Genomic DNA, 15,405 nt, shown 5'->3' with positions numbered 1-15,405 from the left:
ATTCCATTGTGTATATGTGTCACATTTTCTTTATCCATTCATCTGTCGATGGACAGCTAGGTTGATTCCATGTCCTGGCTATTGTAAATAGAGCTGCAATTCACATTGTGGTACATGACTCTTTTTGAATTATGGTTTTCTCAGGGTATATGCCCAGTAGTGGGACTGCTGGGTCATATGGTAGTACTTTTTTTAGTTTTTTGAGGAAACTCCATATTGTTCTCCATAGTGGATGTATCAATTTACACTCCCACCAACAGTGCAAGAGGGTTCCCTTTTCTCCACACCCTCTCCAGCATTTATTGTTTGTAGATTTTTTTTTTTTTAAAGATTTATTTATTGATTAATTGATTGATTGATTGATTGATTGCTATGTTGGGTCTTCGTTTCCGTGCGAGGGCTTTCTCCAGTTGCGGCAAGCGGGGGCCACTCTTCATCGCGGTGCGCGGGCCTCTCACTATCGCGGCCTCTCTTGTTGCGGAGCACAGGCTCCAGACGCGCAGGCTCAGCAATTGTGGCTCACGGGCCCAGTTGCTCCACGGCATGTGGGATCTTCCCAGACCAGGGCTCGAACCCGTGTCCCCTGCATTGGCAGGCAGATTCTCAACCACTGCGCCACCAGGGAAGCCCTGTTTGTAGATTTTTTGATGATGGCCATTCTGATTGGTGTAAGGTGATACCTCATTGTAGTTTTGATTTGCATTTCTCTAATGATTAGTGATGTTGAGCATCCTTTCATGTGTTTGTTGGCAATCTGTATATCTTCTTTGGAGAAATGTCTATTTAGGCCTTCTGCCCATTTTTGGATTGGGTTGTTTGGTTTTTTGATATTGAGCTGCATGAGCTGCCTGTAAGTTTTGGAGATTAATCCTTTGTCAGTTGCTTCATTTGCAAATATTTTCTCCCATTCTGAGGGTTGTCTTTTTGTCTTGTTTATGGTTTCCTTTGTTGTGCAAAGCTTTTAAGTTTCATTAGGTCCCATTTGTTTATTTTTGTTTTTATTTCCATTGCTCTAAGAGGTGGGTCAAAAAGGGTCTTGCTGTGATTTATGTCATAGAGTGTTCTGCCTATGATTTCCTCTAAGAGTTTTACAGGGTCTGGCCTTACATTTAGGTCTTTAATCCATTTTGAGCTTACTTTTGTGTATGGTGTTAGGGAGTGTTCTAATTTCATTCTTTTACATGTAGCTGTCCAGTTCTCCCTGCACCACTTATTGAAGATGCTATCTTTTCTCCATTGTATATTCTTGCTTCCTTTATCAAAGATAAGGTGACCATATGTGCATGGGTTTATCTCTGGGCTTTCTGTCCTGTTCCATTGATCTCTATTTCTGTTTTTGTGCCAGTACCATACTGTCTTGATTACTGTAGCTTTGTAGTATAGTCTGAAGTCAGGGAGCCTGATTCCTCCAGCTCCATTTTTCTTTCTCAAGATTGCTTGGGTATTCAGGGTCTTTTGTGTTTCCAGACAAATTGTGGAATCTTTTGTTCTAGTTCTATGAAAAATGCCATTGGTAGTTTGATAGGGATTGCACTGAATCTGTAGATTGCTTTGGGTAGTATAGTCATTTCCACAATGTTGATTCTTCCAATCCAAGAACATGGTATATCTCTCCATCACTTTGTATCATCTTTAATTTCTTTCATCAGTGTCTTATAGTTTTTTGCATACAGGTCTTTTTTCTCCTTAGGTAGGTTTATTCCTAAGTATTTTATTCTTTTTGTTGCAATGGTAAATGGGAGTGCTTCTTTAATTTCTCTTTCAGATTTTTCATCATTAGTATATAGGCATGCAAGAGATTTCTGTGCATTAATTTTGTATTCTGCTACTTTACCAAATTCATTGATTAGCTCTAGTAGTTTTCTGGTAGCATCTTTAGGATTCTCTATGTATAGTATCATGTCATCTGCAAACAGTGACAGTGTTACTTCTTCTTTTCCAATTTGGATTCCTTTTATTTCTTTTTCTTCTCTGATTACTGTGGCTAAAACTTCCAAAACTATGTTGAATAATAGTGGTGAGAGTGGGCAACCTTGCCTTGTTCCTGATCTTAGTGGAAATGGTTTCAGTTTTTCACCATTGAGAACGATGTTGAATAGGTTGTTTTCTCTCTCTGGGTAGATATTGTGCCTTCCTTACTTTTCTAACACCAGTCCCCTCAACTCTCATAAATGAATCCTAATAATATTGGTGGAACAAATGAAACTGCAATTGAGGTATCAAACAGGTTAAGTTTTCCCCATTCTTTTTCTGGTAGGAGTATAGCTTTGAAGTCTGAGAGAGATGATTTTGAATCTGGGCTCTGCAATCACTATATGATCTTAGTAAGTTACCCGACGTATGTTGGCCTTGATTTCCCATCTGCAAAATTGCATTGCACTTGTGACCTGCAAGGCTTGCATCAAATCTTATACGTACTCATATTTGCCCAGCAAAGGTTAGTTAATCTCTTCTTTCTCTCCCAACTCCGTCAGAGTAGTAATTTACTCCCTTCAGAAAATAAAATGGTTATGACATATTCTATGTCTATAAATATTATTATATATTGATATTTCTTTTACCTTAAACGAATTGTAAAATTAAATGTAGTGATACAGAAAATTAGAAAAAAATCCTTTTTAAAAAGTTTCTCTCATGATTTTTGAAGGGCATATGAACAGCTAACATGGGCCAAACAAGAGTGTTTTTCTTTTATGTACCTTTCAAATTTCAAGGGTAGTATTTACATTGTGTTTGGGAATAGTCAGTATTTCACCTATGGGGAAATAAAACAAATTTCAATATTGTGTTATGGCAAAAGCAGTAAAAAATATGAGTACCATTAGTTAGCAAGATCCTTGCAGCCAAAAAAACAAAACAACAAAAGAACTTTTCTAATAGGAAAAATTGAAACAAACAGAATTGGCATGATATCACATATTAAGATATTTGGATCTCTTATATAGAAATCTGGGAGATGCTTTGAAAGCCATACTTAACCCATTGTAGCATTAAACCTTCAAAATGCTGAAAGTTATTTAGAAATAATAGTTAATAATACTGAGCACCAGATGACTGAAACATTACAATGAGTCAACTTTACCACAGAATGAGTCAACCAGATCTTTATGTATCAATATGGATGAATCTCTAAATATAATGTTGGGTGAAGGCAAGGTGCAAAAGAATATCTGCAGTATGATGCCATTTATACAAACTTTCAAATGTAAATGATTATATGGGATATTGTTTCATACATATGTCATTAAATTTAGGACATCATTAAACATAGGAAGGTTATATCATCTTCAGGATTACGACACATTTTAGGAAGAAGGGAAAGGTTTATTTCTTTAGAAAAGATTTCAACACAGCTGAATGTTAGCATTTTTTTCAAATTCATGTGGCTGATACTCAGGTATTTCTTATAATATTTCCCATATTTCACTTTGGAAATTTTGTAAGCTTTCTTGATTAAAAATAAAATAATAAAGAAATAATGAAAAGAGAAAAGTGCATACTGCTACAGCAGATTTAAGACTGGATATTCAGTACTTCCAGTGACAAGAGATTACATGAAAATGCAGCCTTCATTTCCTAGAATAAGAAATCATTCATCTGTACTCTTTCCGTAATATTATTCTGCTTTTATCAGAGGAATTTTGAGTTCAAAGACGTAACATGAAAGAAAATATTCTTTCTGCTTGTAAACTGAGCTAAAGTGTACACACTCCTTTATTTTCTCATGCAACAACTGTAAAGTAACAAGTACAAACCTAAAGTAAATGTTTCCCTGCCATCTCTTTGGGCAAGTGCATTGTCTTTTTTTCTTCCTTAATCAGAGACAACCAACTCAACACAAACAAGAATCTGATGACTAGGCATTTCTACCACAACTAGCCTCACAATAATAGCTGGGCTGACGTTCTTTCCAGTGCCTTAATCCCAGACCCCAGGATACAACCTTGGGTGAACTTCTATACCTACCTACCTCCTCTCTCTCGGCCTCATGCCCCTAATCTATAAAAGGAGCACCCTTATATCTACTCACAGGGTTATACAGAATAAGTGGTTTAGTTTATGTGAAGTAAGTCATGTAGGACCACAAATGGCACATAGTAAGTGTTGAGAAGACACTATTGGTATTGTTAACCATAGCAGAAGAGACAGGCTTAGTTCAATCCTCATTTCAGAGAAAGATTTTTTCATTCATTTACTATGAAATCATTCAAAACATTATGAAATGCTATTTTAATAATCCTAAATCTATTAGCTGTAGAATGCATGTATATTTTTCCCTTACCAAAATGAATTGGTACTTATTTAATGAAGATCTTTTTTTAAATGTGGTTAACAAAGGTTTAGTTTCCACAATTGTGGGTAAACTCTTTTATTGTAGAGAGGATAGGGTCTTACCTATTCAAAGAAGTGGTAAAATGGTAAAGTTCGTTATATTGTGTTCTCAAAGGGTTGATAATATGTTCTGGTTTCTTTCTGTAAAAAAAAGAAGTTAGGAAATTAATAATTTAATCTCTGATCTATGTATATCAATTACATCATGTAGGTCAATACTAAATTCAACTCACGGCTTTATTCTTATATTGGGTAACTGAGACTATGAGATGAATTTCATGATGGCTCCTTATAGTCATACACTGAGCATTTACAAACAGCTAGGTCCTTTTCTGAGTGTTTTGAATAGAGAAGTGAAAATGCTAACTGTTGCAGACTTTTTCTTACTTTTTAGCTTCACTCCAGTGAAGCTTTTCTAAAGAAAATATAATATGTTAACTTGTTTAAATTGTTTTCAGCTAATAAATAGTAGGGAATTGTATTCTCTCCCAAGAGAATATATTTGTCCTGGTAAATTGTTAACTACACCCAGTAAGTTTTAAAGGACTGGGCCTCTAGCCCAGTCTGCACTGATTCTCTACAGCACAGGATGGAAGGGAATTTTTTTACCAACTAATTACATTTTCTGTCTAGAGTACTAAACTTATTTTGACATTCAGAATCCTAAAAGTCATTCTGGATTAGTAGTTCTGCTTAGAAATTCCACTAGAACAATACAAAGTATTTCTTACTGAAATAAACACAATTACTAGAAGGCACTAGCTTTGTTTTGTACCTTATAAGCCATTCATGTGTACTCGCCCTCAATACATGAGTGTCCTTAAATGCAAGGGGCAGAGCTGAGGCTCATTTTTAAGTCCTGCTCTCTTACAATAGATGTCTAAATCTACACATCACTATGTGTCTCCACCAAGGCCTGTGTGATTTTCACGTCTGGTAAAACAGACCCCATCCTGTTCTCAAGGAAGATGTTGCTCTACTAGTAAGGAGCCCTAAGAGTTAAACTGAGAGCTATTAATTCTTCTTCAAGACCCAGAAGGAAAGGTAAACTTGGAAAGACATAAAGCAGGTGCCTCAGTTCTTCTCTGTGACCCTTCAAAGAAAAATGTGTATATGGATATGAGCAGACAAGGTTTTGATTCAAAAGTGACAAACACTGACTGGGCCAGGACCTGTATTAAGTGCTTTTACATGTATTAGCTCACTTAATTTGTGAGCATTCACATACAATGTACAGTAGCAAACAAATCTATTAACGCATATTAAAGATAGAAAGGCTTAACATTTAAAAAAAATAAAGAAAATTCTGCAGGCAAGAAAAAACACAGTAGAATTTTCCATTCCCTCAAATAACTTGATATTTTAGGAAAAAAAAAATTGACTACCCAGACCTCTGTACACAGCTATTTTTTCCTTTAGTCCAGCTCAGTGGTTCTCAACTTTGGAATATATATAACATTATTATACAGAGTGCTATACACAATAACAAGACTCTATAATACAGAGTTCTATGCACAATAACAAGACTAAAGAACTTTTTTTTTTGCAAATGCTCAATAACTTTTATTAAATTGTTAATGATTTCAATAATTGGAAAAAACATCAATAAATTAGTTAAATAAATGACAATACATTTGAAGACTAGAATATTTTGCAGCTTTTAAACAGTATCAACTAGTGTTATGAGTACTGGTATGAAAAGATAACCAAAATATAAAACAAATGTTTAAACAGAATGTAAAGTGAAAATAGCAAGTTGGAGAATGCTATACATATAGTAAGACTAAAGAATTTTTAAGCGTAGTTTTGATCAAAAGCAAATTAAACCTCACAGGTTGATTTTAGAACAAAAAGAAAATGGTAAATCAGCTCTGGACCTTGTTCAGAAAGAAAGAGTTTTTGGGTAATTAATCAATGAATACTGAATAAAATATCATCCTTTATTTCTTCTTTAAGTTCCTTCCTTTCCTTAAATTCTTTAACGTGCATAGTTTTTTCACTTCATCTACATGATTTTCAAATTAATGTGCACACACATATATGTGTGCAAGTACACAATTATATATGTGTGCATGTATATTTTACTCTAGTAAAAATAAGAAAAATAGGAATTCTCTAAGAACAGGGGTCAGCTAACTATGGCCCATGGACCCAGTCCATCCTGATGCTGCCTGTTTTTCCAAATATAGTGTTCTGGGCACCCAGCCACGTCCATTCATTTCCTTGTTGTCTATGGCTGCATTCATGCTCCACTGCCAGAGCGGAGTAGTTGTGACAGAGACCGTGTGGTCCTTTATATATTTATGTATCACCTCAAATGTTTACTATCTGGCCCTTTACAGAAAATGTTTATTTACACCTGCTATCAAGGAACATGTTCGTCATTTGAGTAACACTAAAAACAATATTGAAAAATAATCCCCCGTCTTTTAAAGTTTTTCCAAAAATTAACTCAATAGTTATATATGAATGAGAGAAATTCCAGCCTTAAACACTTAAAAACTAATTTCATTCCAACAGAACTGGAGAATTATTGGCCAAAGGATGAGATGATTATTTGAAAGTTGACCATGCCCAGGACCTATTAGCCATAAAAATAATGCCGCATTTACCCATCATCCAGACTTTTGTGTGTTTTTTTTGTTTGTTATAAAATTAAAATGACTTTCTTTTTTCTAGGCTTTATTTTATGAGAAAAAGATAAATACCATCTGGGAATTATTACTATTATTATTTTTTAGTTAATTTTTTATTTGTTTTATTTTGGGCTGTTTTGGGTCTTTGTTGCTGCGTGCAGGCTTTCTCTGGTTGTGTCGAGCAGGGGCTACTCCTCGTTGCAGTGTGGGGGCTTCTCATTGTGGTGGCTTCTCTTGTTGCGGAGCATGGGCTCTAGGTGTGCGGGCTTCAGTAGTTGTGGCACACAGGCTCAGTAGTTGTGGCTCACGGGCTCTGGAGCGCAGCCTCAGTAGTTGTGGCACACAGACTTAGTTGTTCTGCAGCATGTGGGATCTTCCCGGACCAGGGCTTGAACCCGTGTCCTCTGCATTGGCAGGTGGATTCTTGACCACTGCACCACCAGGGAAGTCCCTGGGAATTATTTTTAAAAAGCAACTTACGGTCTATTCCATAAGGCACATAAAATTGAATAGTCATTTTAAATTAACACAGTGCAGTTAGAGGTGATCATTTTTATTCCATACCAAAAGGTTTAAATTAACACAGTTTTTGTTAAGAATATTATTTGGCACAGTTTTAGTATTTGATATATTATATAGACTGGCTGCAACACCCCTAAAATAATATTAGCAAACACTTACACAGCACTTATTATGTGCCAGACAATGTTCCAAGCACTTCATATACATTAATTCACTTATTCCTCACAATCACCCTCTCAGGAGGCAACTGTTAATATCCCCATTTTACAGATGAGAAAACTGAGGTCAAGAGACTTTAAATGCCCTTCCCAGCATTACACAGCTAGAAAGTAGTCAAGCCTTTCAGCCTTTATAGACCCTGAGAGTTGGTTTTAGATCTTCAACTCTGGTTAATGACAAGTTCAGACATAAAGGCTTTGTGGCTTCTCTGAGAAGTGGTATTTCACCAATGGAAAATTGCAGTTTACTGGAAATACTTAGCACATCTATTATTCAGTATATTCAGCTTCTTGAACAAATTGAAATTTACTCAGCTGCTCCATTATTTCTGTCAGGTTTGCTTATGCCACTTTCCAGAACTTCTTAGAGCTGGGTCTGAACATTGTCGAGAATCATGACTGACACCTGACAAAATCAACTCGTTGACAACAATATTTACGGGCTGCCTACCCATGATAGAGAACAGGATGTGCACCGGCATCACAAAGTAAGATGTGTGAATCATTTAAGGAGGAACCCAAGACAAACACTTGTTCAGCTATAAACAAAATCAGCTTTTATCAGCTGGTTACTCAGATAAATAGGACGTGCAGTCAATGCACTTAGGCTGCATATAATACATGTTTGGCTGTGGTATATTTATATGCAAGTTATGCGACACCTATAGGGTTGACGTTAGAATGATAAATTCATGCAGACTTTCAGAATCTCATGAAGAAAATATTGCCAAGGCGTGGTTTTCCCAACTGATATAAGAACCCAAGTTTCATTAAGCAACAAAGTAATGATGAAACCTTTCCTGGATTGCCAGACCAGGATATACTTTTCATTAACCTTTGAAATACATTCTAGCATTAAGTATCATTTGGTTATTTTTCACGTTTTGACAGACTTTGTTAGGTAACCTAAACGCTGAGATGCTTGAAGTTGCTGGAATCCTGAATAGCATTTCTGCCGGCTAAGCTTAAAACCTCGTTGGCTAGCGTTAGCCTACTCGGTTAGCTCTCAAATAAACAATATTAACATCGTTCTCCACCTATATCAATCTGCTTTGTGAGGTTTTGAACAGTTCATGTAATTCAGTGCACTTGTCCAGGATAACAAGATTGCAACTAAGTTGCCAATACCGCTGGGAAAATATCCACAATCCAAGCAGTCTTTAAATAGGAGAGCAGCTACCAACGTAAACCATTTAGTTGAACATACTACTAAACAATTTCTATTCCCTAAAGGTTCAGAAGCAGTTCATTAGCACTGGTTATTTGTGAGTAGCTGAAAGTCACAGTGAACCAAACTCACTGATAGTTGGACAGATCAGAGAAAAGATCTTCCTTTCTTAGCGCTTTTGCCAAAGATCTTTTAGGAGAACATTATGTTTCTTGCAAAGGAAACTCATGCTTAAAAATATACACTGGAAAGAACTAAGGACAGTTAACACAAGCCCTATTCAGAACATATGGTCTCCAGTTGACCAGAGAATCTAGGTAAGGTAGACAGTAAGAATTTCCCCTTTTAATACTCAAACCTGCTACTCCAGGCTATTGCCAAGGACTAGCAAGGTTTATATACTGTTCATACAAATCCTGATGTGAGTAAGGTAACTCTCCTGGGGGAGACCCAGTAATCTGGCTGCATTCTTCTCATTGCTCAACTAACTCATGGCCTCAAGATTGCTGCAGCAGGAGAGGAAGCCATCTGGAGGGCTGTGCATTGGGTCCCCCATGCTTTAACACGGAAGTGACACACCTCACTGGCTCTCACAGCCTCCTGGACTGAACCAACCACACGGCTGTGCCTCAGTGCAAGGGGCTGAGAAACAGGAAAGACACACGGAGGTTTGCTGAGCGGTACGAGTCTCCACTGCACGAGGGAAAAAGGCACGATGAGATGCCCAGTGGCTGTTTTAGGGCCCTGTTGAGATTCCTTCCTTGTTGAGAAGGGTTGAAAAGAAATAATGCTCAGTGATATCAGCTAAAAACTTGTTTTGCTAAATTAACACATGCTGACTCTGACTGTGTGTGTGTGTGTGTGTGTGTGTGTGTGTATAAATAAATAAATAAATAAATATTTTATTTTCTTAATATGAATTGGCACTGCAATATAGAGAACCTTGGGGAGCAAGAGGGCACCTGTGTCAGTGTTTCCACTTGCTGATGTATTGCACTGATGTTTTCTGCTCAGAATCAGATACAGCTGAAGAACTAACACTTCTTTGCTTGACTGAAAGCCATCTGTTCATTTGTTTCTAATTTTTATACAAACACTAACCATTTTAAAAATGGTAGAATAAGTTAATGCAGATGCTCAGGTTCATGAGGTGTAAGGGAAGGGACTGGGTGGGGAGGGGCACAGAGGAAACAAGGCTGCCACAAAACTTATCGTGCCAGATGTCACAGAATGATTTGACTCTCATGTTCAAAACTTTTCTATCAAAGTGATAAAAACTAAGTTTCTTGGCCTGGCCTCAAGGGCTTCCATACGGTGACTATACTCTACTTTTTCAAGTTTATCCCCAACTTTCTACCATCACAAGCGCTCACAGCTTCTTAGACTAGTTATTTTGTAGACCTATTAATTGCCTTTTTCATTGCAGCTTCATATTTTCCTTCTTCCCTTCTGCAAAGTCCTCTTCTTTCTCTTTTCCGTCTCTTCTTGCCTCCCTGCCTCCCCCTCTTCTCTCCCTTCCTTATGCCCTCTAGGTTTGGCAACACCTTGTGGAACTGAAGCCCTCTTCTCTAAGATCTCTTCCCCCCCACCCCCACCCCCGTCACTTCCAAGAATGCCCACTGCTGTCTGGCTCTTGTTTTTATCACTTATTTGTTATTCATATGAACTACTTTGTGTTGTCACTTAAGCTTATTGACATGGAAACAAGTTCACATCCCCACCCTTTTTTCTGCTTTATTTCAATTCTAGAAGTCATTGGTTTCAATCAAATATATGAATTCTTTTTTTCATAGTATTTTGAGTTCAAAACAAATACAAATGAAGGACAAAAAATATTAAGCCATATAAGAATATACAATGCACTTCAAGTAAGGCTGCCATATTATTAAATTGTCTCAAGAGGTATTAGCAATTTACACTTCTATTTCCTTACACCATCAGCAGCACTGTGTACTATTAATTTGTTTAATGTCTGCCCCACCTCACCTCAACTAATCTGTAAACTCTAGATGGCCAGGGGCCATTTTCTTTTGTATGTACTCTCTTTTGTATTACTGTACTCCCTGGCTGGGAGCAAGTATTTAATAACTATTCATCAAATGAATGAAAAATTGAAGTATGTACTCCAAAAATGGAAAAGTATGCTGATACTTTAATCGTGTGTATATGAACTCCTCTGTTTCAAGCAATGAAATCTCCTTATCGACCTGGCTTACTGTTTCCCTGATTTGAAAGTGGGTTCAATGAATGAAAGAATGATAGTTTATTTCCCTAAACATTCTGGTTAGAACTTGGTTAAATTAGATCTTTGAAATAAAAATAACACAAACTTTAGATATGGAAGCTGTTTTGGAACCCTGGCCTATCACCTACTGGCTGTGGAATACTGGGCAGAACTTCTGACTTTTTGGATCCTCAGTTTTATCATCAGTAAAATAGAGATTATCAATGCTATTTCCCTTACAGAGCTGCTGCAAGAATTAAATAAAATCATCTGTAGAAAAGTGCTCTGACAATTGTGGGAAATTGTGATGTGTCAATATCAGTCTTCAAATAGTATTTCTTCACCACTTAGCACAACTACATACACTTGCGAAGAGATTATGTATTAACTTGAACAAACTTCATGCCAATACAAGATTTCTTAGCTTCAACTCTTCTCTTTACTTTTGCTTAGCTGCCAAATCCCTTTTGTAAGTTCTTAGGACACAGGATGTCTTTGGGAAGGACTGTGTCAGATAAAGAATCTCATTCACTAACAGCCCCAAGCTCACCTGCTGGGAGCCATCTGTCAACCTGCAGCAGCGTGTAGAGATTTCACCAGGAAGGCATTTGGCTGAACCCGGGTGACAGAGCACCAGGCTATTTTTGAGGTCACAGTGAGCACTCAAATTCCAGCTGTGGCCTAAAGAAATAAGAATCCAGCCCACTGATGATGTCCTTTGCCTGAGCTTCTGCACTCTCTGAGGATGACATTCTTGACTGCTGTTATCATTTTAAAAGGCACGCATTTAGAAAAGAAGACTCCACCAGAGAGAGGAAAATACATGCTGTGCTGTAGTCATCTGACCAGAAAAATAAAATTCTGGCAAATCTACTTTTCATCCGAAGAGCTGAAAGCTCTGGAAGCAGAGGGATTTCATCAACTTACTGGAGTGCTGGGGAGGAGTTTACAATTAAGGGTGATCTCCAGCTGATTCAGGTCCTTCATCTTTTGCTGCATATTGTTCAAGAGGCAACCCGTGATAACTTAATTAGCACAGTGGGAACTAAGTTGCCACCCACCCCTCCCCCTTCTGTAATGCTAATTTGAAATATCTTCTTTTCCTCCTCAAGTTAGTTTCTTAACAGTGGCAGCCAACATTTTATTACTAAAGAAATTGTCAGTAATGACCTATTTTAAAAAGTGAAGATTTCTTAATGGAGTGAGGATATTACTTGCTTGCTGAGAGAATGTATCAAAATAAAAGCTAGCCTTGAAAGGTATCTGAATCTCCAATATTAGCACTCCAAGGTGTTCTGGAAATTCTATAACAATATTTATGCATGCATGATATGTCCCATCAATAATCTTAAAAATATTAAAACACACAAGGATAAATCATTAAGATTTCACCAAACAAAAGGGGAGGACTTGGCATGGAGATGCTATTAAAAAAAAAAACAAAACAAAACAGTTTCAGGACTTCCCTGGTGGCACAGTGGTTAGGAATCCTCCTGCCAATGCAGGGGACATGGGCTCGAGCCCTGGTCCGGGAAGATCCTGCATGCCGCGGAGCAACGAAGCCCGTGTGCCCCAACTACTGAGCCTGCGCTCTAGAGCCCTCGAGCCACAACTACCGAAGCCCATGCGCCTAGAGCCTGTGCTCCGCAACAAGAGAAGCCACCTCAGTGAGAAGCCTGCACACCACAACGAATAGTCCCCGCTCGCTGCAGCTAGAGAAAGCCCGCACGCAGCAACGAAGACCCAATGCAGCCATAAATAAATAAATAAATAAATAAATAAATATATTAAAAAAAAAAAAAAAGAGTTTGCCTCCCTATAAATAGGAGGCAAAGGAGGAGGCAGATCATCTGCTGGGGGAGCTCTTTAAAGCGTTTTCTCCCCCTCTTCTATTATTCTGTCGGTGGCCATGTAATTTCCCTCCTTTCTACTCTTTTCAGGAGGGTGTTCTATTATTATGCTTTATTTAATTGGCTTAGATTTAAGTAAATAAATAGACACCACTGAGTTGAAGGGCAGTCGGAATGGAGGGAAGAGGAGAGCAGAAATCAACACAGGCGGAGGGGCACAGAGAGATAGGGACTGCAGGACTGGAGCCAGATACCAGAGAACCCACGCACTGCATGTTAGTGAAAGGCTTTTATCTAAAGCTCCTCGTGGCCACTTAACATCTATAATCAAGCCATATGTGTCTGATTTATACAGAAACATATGAAAATAAGATTAAAGTCTAAGCATTAAAGAAAACAGCAAGTGAGCCAATGAGATTGCAAATATTCCAGCTGCTCTAATTACTGTGGTTCCAAAGGAAATGTGAGGGCTGCTGATGCCTTGCTTGGGTTCCCCTGGGACCACATCAGCCACCTTTGGTATTTGCAGGCACAGAAGTTTGCCTCAGAGGTGAGGTTTTACCCTCACACTCTGAGAGTGGTTTTTAGAGCTACTCTAGGCCAATGAAGAGGCAACAGTCTTTACACAAAATTATTGCAACTTTAAAGGTGTATAACTGGATCACTTTGCTGTATACCTGAAACTAACACAACACTGTTAATCAACTATACTCCGATATAAAATTAAAATTTTTTAAAATTTATTATCTTTTAAAAATTGTCGCTTCCCATAAGTACACTAAAAAGTCTTGGAGTCTTAGGGTGGTCTAACTCCACGTGCCAGTCTACTCTCCCCAAATCCCACTGACCACCCCCATCTCTCAGGATCTTCCTAACACAGTGAAGTCCAGCAGCCTGTCCTGTGAGTACCCCCTGCACCTAGTAACTGGCATTATGTCATCTTTAGCAGAGGCTTGACTTCAAAGACTTTAGAAGTACCTTCTTAGTGAAGAAGCCCAGATCCTACAGGACAGTGGTTTTGTTTGTTTAATTTATTAATGATTTTACTTTTCCCGTCTCACATCCATCCTGTTTTTAATGTAATGCCAAGCTGAAAGTCATTCAGCTAAAAGAAAACTCATGCAGCTAAAGAAAAACAACGAAAAAATAAAAACAGATAAAAAAAGAGACTGGAAGCCATTTGTGATCTTCTCTTTGCCTCACGTTTTGGATGCTCTATCTGGTTAGCATGAACTTGAAATTTTCGCCAGGCACAGCAAGTCTGCTCCAAGTTCTCCACTGGTTCTTTGGAGATCTCCTAGTGACCACAGAGGGGGACTAGGCCCTGATCTAATGGAAGGTAATCTTACCAACAGCCTCCAGAAATTCACTGAAAGCCATTAGAGTAGAGCACAGACATGAAGGAGTGAGGACTCATTAGATCCAGATATAACTTTAAAATAATACTAAAATCTGGAATACAGATTTCTACTAAATTGTTTGTAAGAAAATACATATACCTCCACTGCAGGAACAAAAGATACAGAACTTCAACTGTCAGAAGGAAGTTATAAGCTTCGCTGTCCTCAAGATTCCCTTGGAAACTTGTTCCAATATGATTTTATGCCTTAAAGGAGCCCATGCACAATCACAAAAGGCCCTTCATTTCTCACCATGTTCTTGAATCTTATATTGACTGAGTGTAGCATCACCTAACAGTTTCTAAAGTTTCAGTGTAAATATAAATGTGTATTTAATAGTTCTCTCATTCATTTAACTACTTGCTATAGGTGGCTACTGAAGAGCAAAGTTTCCAATGGGGACCATAAGGAATAGCATTTATGCCATTATATGGCTGGTGATAAGCCCAGTCATAACAGACCCAGGTGAAATTTCTGGTTTCCAGTTTCCCAGAGAATTCGTTTTGAACATTATACAAACCAACAGTCATTTCTCTTAAATAATTAATTAAATAATTAAAATTCTTTTCACCCCAAAGAAATAGTCGGTGAAGGTACCTTCAAATTAATCATTGTCATTGTAAGAAAACCTTAAAAGTCAAATTAAATTTCTTAATCTGATGATTTCATAACTGAGATGCCAACATTTAAAAAATTACAACTGAAATAATAATTAGAAAATTTGTTTTTTGTCACTCTCAAAATTTCAGGAGTTGATTAAATTATATTTATTATATTAGCAAAGAGATTTAAGCTCTTCTCAAGTAAAAGCCTATAAAATAGATGATTGTGAGGATTTTAAAAATTTGAGTAACTTCATTATTAATGCCCAATGAAGGTGTTGAATTAAGTGAAGCATAATTCAGGTGATATAGCACACACATATCACAGATTGATCAACCTTAGGCAAAAATCTGATAAAAGCTCATGTTTTAAAGAAGCCCCACAGACCTCTCTTCCAGCATCTTTATTGGGTTACACAGAGCTTTCTTCCTTTTTTTTTTTTTTTTTTTTTT

At 37.5% G+C, this 15,405-nt stretch overlaps 1 protein-coding gene across 34 annotated transcripts in view; it reads right to left on the bottom strand.

Moving 5' to 3' along the window:
* Nucleotides 1–15,405, bottom strand: part of MAP2 (microtubule associated protein 2) — a 279,762-nt gene that overhangs the window by 101,211 nt on the left and 163,146 nt on the right. For 32 of the 34 annotated variants that reach the window (XM_007187833.2, XM_057551246.1, XM_007187834.2 and 29 more), the window contains one exon: nucleotides 4,396–4,473. The exons of the other annotated variants lie outside the window; for them this stretch is intronic. The gene's annotated coding sequence lies outside the window, so the exon portion shown is untranslated. The remainder of the gene's footprint in view (nucleotides 1–4,395; nucleotides 4,474–15,405) is intronic. 34 annotated transcript variants of the gene reach the window in all.

This window comes from Balaenoptera acutorostrata, chromosome 8 (genome assembly GCF_949987535.1).
Source record: "Balaenoptera acutorostrata chromosome 8, mBalAcu1.1, whole genome shotgun sequence".
Lineage (NCBI taxonomy): Eukaryota > Metazoa > Chordata > Mammalia > Artiodactyla > Balaenopteridae > Balaenoptera > Balaenoptera acutorostrata.
Note: the sequence above shows the minus strand (reverse complement) of the source record. Positions and strands in the feature narration are given on the sequence as shown.